The sequence below is a fragment of the Arachis duranensis genome, chromosome 10 (genome assembly GCF_000817695.3).
Source record: "Arachis duranensis cultivar V14167 chromosome 10, aradu.V14167.gnm2.J7QH, whole genome shotgun sequence".
Taxonomy (NCBI): domain Eukaryota; kingdom Viridiplantae; phylum Streptophyta; class Magnoliopsida; order Fabales; family Fabaceae; genus Arachis; species Arachis duranensis.
This window is the reverse complement of record NC_029781.3, coordinates 51,743,153-51,750,375: the sequence shown is the minus strand read 5'-3', so window position 1 is coordinate 51,750,375 and position 7,223 is coordinate 51,743,153.

The following is a 7,223-nucleotide window of genomic DNA, read 5'->3' as shown; positions in this document are numbered from 1 at the left end:
GGTGCGTTGAACATTTCCACTGAGAGGATGGGAGGTAGCCACTGACAACGGTGAAACCCTTGCATACAGCTTGCCATGGAAGGAGCCTTGCGTGCTTGAAGAAGAAGACAGTAGGAAAGCAGAGATTCAGAAGATGGAGCATCTCCAAAACCTCAACCTGTTCCCCATTACTGCAGAACAAGTACTTATTTTATGTTCTTTTACTCTTCACAATCAACTTTGATAATTATTGATATCCTGACTAAGATTTACAAGATAACCATAGTTTGCTTCAAGCCGACAATCTCCGTGGGATCGACCCTTACTCACGTAAGGTATTACTTGGACGACCCAGTGCACTTGCTGGTTAGTTGTGCGGGATTGCAAAGTGTGATTGCAATTTCGTGCACCAAGGTACAGCAGAGCTCCACACCCTTAATCTATGGTGTGTAGAAACTCCACCGTTGAAAATACATAAGTGATAGGTCCATGCATGGTCGAATGGCCAGCCCCCAAACGTGGTCACAAGACCGAATGATCAAAAGACCCTTAATAAACTAGTAAAAAGTTCTATTTATACTAAACTAGCTACTCGGGTTTACAGAGGTAAGTAATTGATGCATAAATTCACTTCCGGGTCCCACTTGGTGTGTGCTTGGGCTGAGCTTGATCTATCCACGAGTTGAGGCTTCTCTTGGAGTTGAACGCCAAGTTGTAACGTGTTTTGGGCGTTCAACTCTGGTTCGTGACGTGTTTCTGGCGTTTGACTCTAGAATGCAGCATGAAACTAGCGTTTAGTGCCAGTTTACGTCATCTAATCACGAATAAAGTATAGACTATTATATATTGCTGGAAAGCTATGGATGTCTACTTTCTAACGCCGTTGAGAGCGCGCCATTTGGAGTTTTATAGCTCCAGAAAATCTATTTCGAGTGCAGGAAGGTCAGATTCCAATAGCATCAGCAGTCCTTTGTCAGCCTCCTATCAGAGTTTTGCTCAGGTCCCTCAATTTCAGCCAAAAATTACCTAAAATCACAGAAAAACACACAAACTCATAGTGAAGTCCAGAAATATAAATTTAGCATAAAAACTAATGAAAACATCCCTAAAAGTAACTAGATCATACTAAAAACTACCTAAGAACAATGCCAAAAAATGTATAAATTATCCGCTCATCACAACATCAAACTTAAATTGTTGCTTGTCCCCAAGAAACTGAAAATCAAATAGGATAAAAGAAGAGAATATAATATAAATCCCAAAATATCAATGAATATTAATTCTAATTAGATGAGCGGGACTTGTAGCTTTTTGCTTCTGAACAGTTTTGGCATCTCACTTTTTCCTTTGAAGTTTAGAATGATTGGCATCTATAGGAACTTAGAATTTCAGATAGTGTTATTGATTCTCCTAGATAAGTTTGTTGATTCTTGAACACAGCTACTATTATGAGTCTTGGCCGTGGCCCTAAGCACTTTGTTTTCCAGTATTACCACCGGATACATAAATGCCACAGGCACATGACTGGGTGAACCTTTTCAGATTGTGACTCAGCTTTGCTAGAGTCCCCAGTTAGAGGTGTCCAGAGCTCTTAAGCACACTCTTTTTGCTTTGGATCATGACTTTAACCACTCAGTCTCAAGCTTTCACTTGGACCTGCATGCCACAAGCATGCTCAAAGCCTTGGATCCTTTTTACCCTTGCCTTTTGGTTTTAAGGGCTATTGGCTTTTTCTGCTTGCTTTTTCTTTTTCTTTCTAAATTTTTTTTCACAAGCTTTTGCTTTTTCACTGCTTTTTCTTACTTCAAGAATCAATTTCATGATTTTTCAGATTGTCAATAACATTTTTCTTTGTTCATCATTCTTTCAAGAGCCAACAATTTTAACATTCATAAATAACAAGATCAAAAATATGCACTGTTCAATCATTCATTCAGAAAACAAAAAGTATTGTCACCACATCAATATAATTAAACTAAATTCAAGGATAAATTCGAAAATCATGTACTTCTTGTTCTTTTGAATTAGAAACATTTTTCTTTTAAGAGAGGTTTACTCAACACTAATGATCATGAAGTAGAGACACAAAACATAAATAAACATGAAGCATAAAAATCGAAAAACAGAGAATTAAGAACAAGGAATGAGTCCACCTTAGTGGCGTCTTCTTCTTGAAGGACTGATGCGCGGAAAACTTGTCTCTCAACAAATTTCCCTTCGGCAAGTATACTGAATTATCGTCAAGTAATAACTCACAAAAGAGTGAGATCGAATCCCACAGAGATTAATGGATTAAGCAATCAATAGTTAATTGATTATCCTAGTTAGACGAATCATATTGGAGTGACAAGCAACAAGTAAATATAAATGGCATAAAAGTAAAGAAAGCAATAAAGTGCAGAGAAGTAAAATGGCAAGAAAAGTAAATGTAAGAACTAAAAATAAAATGAACATTGGGATCAAGAGATATTGCAATCCTCTAGATCAAGTTCATTCTCATCTTCTTCCTCAATCAATGCATTCATTGATCTCCTTAGCAATCTTAAGTGATTGGATCCCAATTCCTTGGAATTCAATCTTTCAAATCTTGATCAATAGCCAATTCCTTGGTCAATTGCTCATGAGAAGAGATGAAGTATGGTCACTGATTATACCACATGCATTCCCAAATCAAGTGTTGGTAGGATTATAGTCACATATCCATCCAAACCCAATTTGGTCCAGCATGAGAAAGCATTTCTAGCATGATCTCTTCATTCCTCTTCCAAGGTTCAGAAGAGATCCAAGTATGAATAGCTTCTTTTCCAAGATAACTACCCAATTGGATGAAGATCGAAAGCTCTCTAGTAAAATCAAGAGAAAAGAAAGAAGAAGAAGAATAAGAACTACAATTGATCCATTGAATCACAATAGAGCTCTCTAACCCAATGAAAAGAGTTAGTTGGTCATTGCTCTACCAAAATTGAAAGAAAGAAAGTGCAGAAAAGTAAAGATGAAGATTAAAACTAAAATGACAACTTCAAAATTCATAAATGAAAAGTACAAAGAAAAGAAAGAGAAGGAAAAGTGTGTGAGGGGAGGGAGTCCGAAGACCCCTCTTCAATCCCCCAATTCCAGAATGTCCTTCAATGTAAAAACTAAGGCCTTTATATAGGCTCTCCTAAATTAAAAAATAAAATTAAAAATAAATTACAATTAAATGAAAATTCCTATTCTAGATGCTTCTTGTGGCCTTGATTGGTTGACACTTGTGGGCTTGCTTCCTTGAGGTTGGGTGGTCTTTGAAAGAGAAGTGATCAAATTGAGGCCCAGGGTGACTTGCGTTAATGCTGCCGTTAGCCACACTAACGCTACAAGTGTGGCGTTAGTGATAAAGTTATTGTGGCTAACGTTGAACTTGCTGCCCAGTTGGTTTTTTTGAGGCTTAAAAGATGCCTCTTGTTTGTGCTCCAATTTCATGCCCACTATAGACTATTATATATCTTTGGAAAGCTCTGAATGTCAGCTTTCTAACACAACTGAAATCACCTCAATTGGATCTCTGGAACTCAAGTTATACTCCTTTGAAGTGGACATGGTCGCTGGCATAGTCGCTAGCGTTAATGGAAAACGTGAGTCCCGATAACGCTAGCGACCAGGGGCTTAATATTTCCAAGTTCTGGAGCTCAAAATAAATATCCACCCCATACTATTATATATTGTTGGAAAGCTCTGGATGTCTACTTTCCAACTCTTTTGAAAGCGCATCATTTGGAACTCTAAAACTCGAGTTACACTTCTTGGAAGGTGAAGAGGTCAGTTGGCCCTACTACAGGTTGATACCATGTTCATCTTTGCACTTTCGGGGCAGGTTTTCTTCCTCAAATTTAGTGTCAATCATGTAGTGCCATATATGCTTGGAAAGCTCTGGAATGCTACTTTCCAATGCCACTGGAATCACCTCATTTGGAGCTCTGTGGCTCAAGTTATGCGTGTTTGAAGAAGGCACGGTCAGGCTGCCAGGTGGGAGTTTTGCCTACGTTAACTTCCACGTTAACTCAGTTAACGTAGAAGTTAACGTGGGTCTTTTTTGCCTCGCCAACGTTAGTGGCACTCACTTTTTTCACTAACGTTGGCATCTCCCTTTCCTTCCACCTTAACTACCACGTTAACTTAGTTAACATGGCTGTTAACGTGGGTCTTTTTCCTTCGCCAACGTTAGTGGCACTCACTTTTTCCACTAACGTTGGCATATACCCCTTTCACAAGCGTTATTGGGACTCACCTTTCCCATTAACGTTGCTTGGTGTCTTTTGTCTCTATGTTAGAGTTCACGTTAATGTAGCTAACGTGACTCTTAACGTGGGTCTTCCTTGCTAACGTTCCATGCTCTCCTTCTTCAAAGTTAATGCCACTAAATTTTCTCACTAACGTTGGGGCTTTCCTTCCTTCCATGTTATTGCCCACGTTAGTGTAACTAAAGTAGCCACTAACGTGGCTCTTCTCTTCTTCTTTTGGCCTGAAATCAATCAAACAAAGTGCATCAAAGTCTTGCTCTTAATTATGGGATCATGCATCATCCAATTTATCATTCAATTTATGCATAATTCTCATGAAATCATTCAAAATTCACAATGTTTGCTTGAATCATGGTATGATTGCATTTTCAACCAAATACTTGCTTATTTCCTAAGAAAATGCATGAAACCAACCTAAAGCATACAAAAAATGGCTAGTAAAACTAGCCAAGATGCCCTGGCATCAAGGACCAATGATGTCCTTAAGCTCTTCTATGTCCCTTCCTTGCCTTTGTTGCTCCTCCTTTATTGCTCTTGGATCTTCTCTAATTTCATGGAGAATGATGGAGTGCTCTTGATGTTCCACCCTTAATTGATTCACATTGTAACTCAAATCTTCTAAGGAAGTGTTGATTTGTTCCCAATAGTTGTTGGGATGAAAGTGCATCCCTTGAGGCATCTCCGGGATTTCTTGGTGATGAGCTTCCTCATGCGTCTCTTGGGTTCCATGAATGGGCTCTCTTGTTTGCTCCATCCTTTTCTTAGTGATGGGCTTGTCCTCCTCAATGAGAATGTCTCCTTCTATGATAACTCCAGCTGAGTAACATAGATGGTAAATAAGATGAGGAAAAGCTAGCCTTGCCAAAGTAGAGGACTTATCGGCTATTTTGTAGAATTCATGGGAGATGACTTCATGAACTTCTACTTCCTCTCCAATCATGATGCTATGAATCATGATGGCCCGATCCACAGTAACTTTAGATCGGTTGCTAGTGGAGATGATGGAGCGTTGAATGAACTCCAACCATCCTCTAGCCACAGGCTTGAGGTCCAGTCTTCTTAGTTAAACCGGCTTGCCTTTGGAGTCTCTTTTCCATTAAGCTCCTTCCACACATATGTCCATAAGGACTTGGTCCAACCTTTGATTAAAGTTGACCCTTCTAGTGTAGGGGCATGCATCTCTTTGCATCATGGGTAAGTTGAACGCCAACCTCACATTTTCCGGACTAAAATCTAAGTATTTCCCCCGAACCATTGTAAGATAATTCTTTGGGTTCGGGTTCTTACTTTGATCATGGTTCCTAGTGATCCATGCATTGGCATAGAACTCTTGAACCATTAAGATTCTGACTTGTTGAATGGGGTTGGTTAGAACTTCCCAACCTCTTCTTTGGATCCCATGTCGGATCTCCGGATACTCATTTTTCTTGAGCTTGAAAGGGACCTCAGGGATCACCTTCTTCTTGGCCACAATCATAGAAGTGGTCTTGATGGGCTTTGGAGATGAATCTTTCCATCTCCCATGACTCGGAGGTGGAAGCTTTTGTCTTCCCTTTCCTTTTTCTAGAGGATTCTCCGGCCTTTGGTGCCATCAATGGTAATGGAAAAACAAAAAGCTTATGCTTTTACCACACCAAACTTAAAATATTGCTCGCCCTCGAGCAAGAGAAGAAAGAAAAGAAGAAGAAAAAGAAGACAATATGGAGGAGAGGGGGAGAGGTGTATTCGGCCAAGAAAGAGAAGAGAGGTGTGTATTGTGTGAAAATTAAGGAGAATGGAGGGGTTTATATAGGGAAGTGAGAGAGGGTAGGTTCGGCCATTTAGGGTGGGTTTGGGTGGGAAAGATTTTTGAATTTTGAAGGTAGGTGGGGTTTATGGGGAAGAGTGGATGCATGTGAGTGGTGAAGGGGGTAATTGGGAAGAGAGATTGAGGTGATTGGTGAAGGGTTTTTGGGAAAGTGTGTTATAGGATTAATTAGGAGGTAAGGTGGGAATATGTTAGGTGGGGATCCTGTGGGGTCCACAGATCCTGAGGTGTCAAGGATTTACATCCCTGCACCAATTAGGCATGTAAAATGCCTTAGCATACCATTCTGGCGTTTACACACCGAAGTAGTGCACGTTCTGGGCGTTCAACACCCATGTGTAGCATGTTTCTGGCGTTGAACGCCAATTCCATGCTTGTTACTGGTGTTCAGCGCCAGCTTTCTTCAGGACACATTCCTGGCATTTAAACGCCAGGATGTTGCTTGTTTCTGGCGTTCAGTGCCAGATTCATGCTCTGTTCTGATGTTGAACGCCAGCCAGATGCTCCTTACTGGCGTTTAAACTCTAGTAAGTCCTTCCTCCAGGGTGTGATTTTTCTTCTGCTGTTTTTGATTCTGTTTTTAATTTTAATATTTTTTCATGACTCCACATGATCATGAACCTACTAAAACACAAAATAACAATTAAATAAAAATAAAATTAGATAAATAAAAATTGGGTTGCCTCCCAACAAGCACTTCTTTAATGTCAATAGCTTGACAGTGGGCTCTCATGGAGCCACAAAGGTGATCAGGTCAATGTTGTGGACTCCCAACACCAAACTTAGAGTTTGGATATGGGGGTTCAACACCAAACTTAGAGTTTGGTTGTGGCCTCCCAACACCAAACTTAGAGTTTGATTGTGGGGGCTCTGTTTGACTCTGTATTGAGAGAAGCTCTGCATGCTTACTCTCCCTTGTTACAGAAGGATAGCTGTGTGCCTTAAACACAAGGTAGTCCCCATTCAATTGAAGGACTAATTCTCCTCTGTTAACATCTATCACAGCTTCTGCTGTGGCTAGAAAAGGTCTTCCAAGGATGATGCATTCATCTTCCTCCTTCTTAGTGTCTAAGATTATGAAATCAGTAGGAATGTAAAGGCCTTTAACCTTTACCAACACGTCCTCTACTAATCCATAAGCTTGTCTTACTGACTTGTCT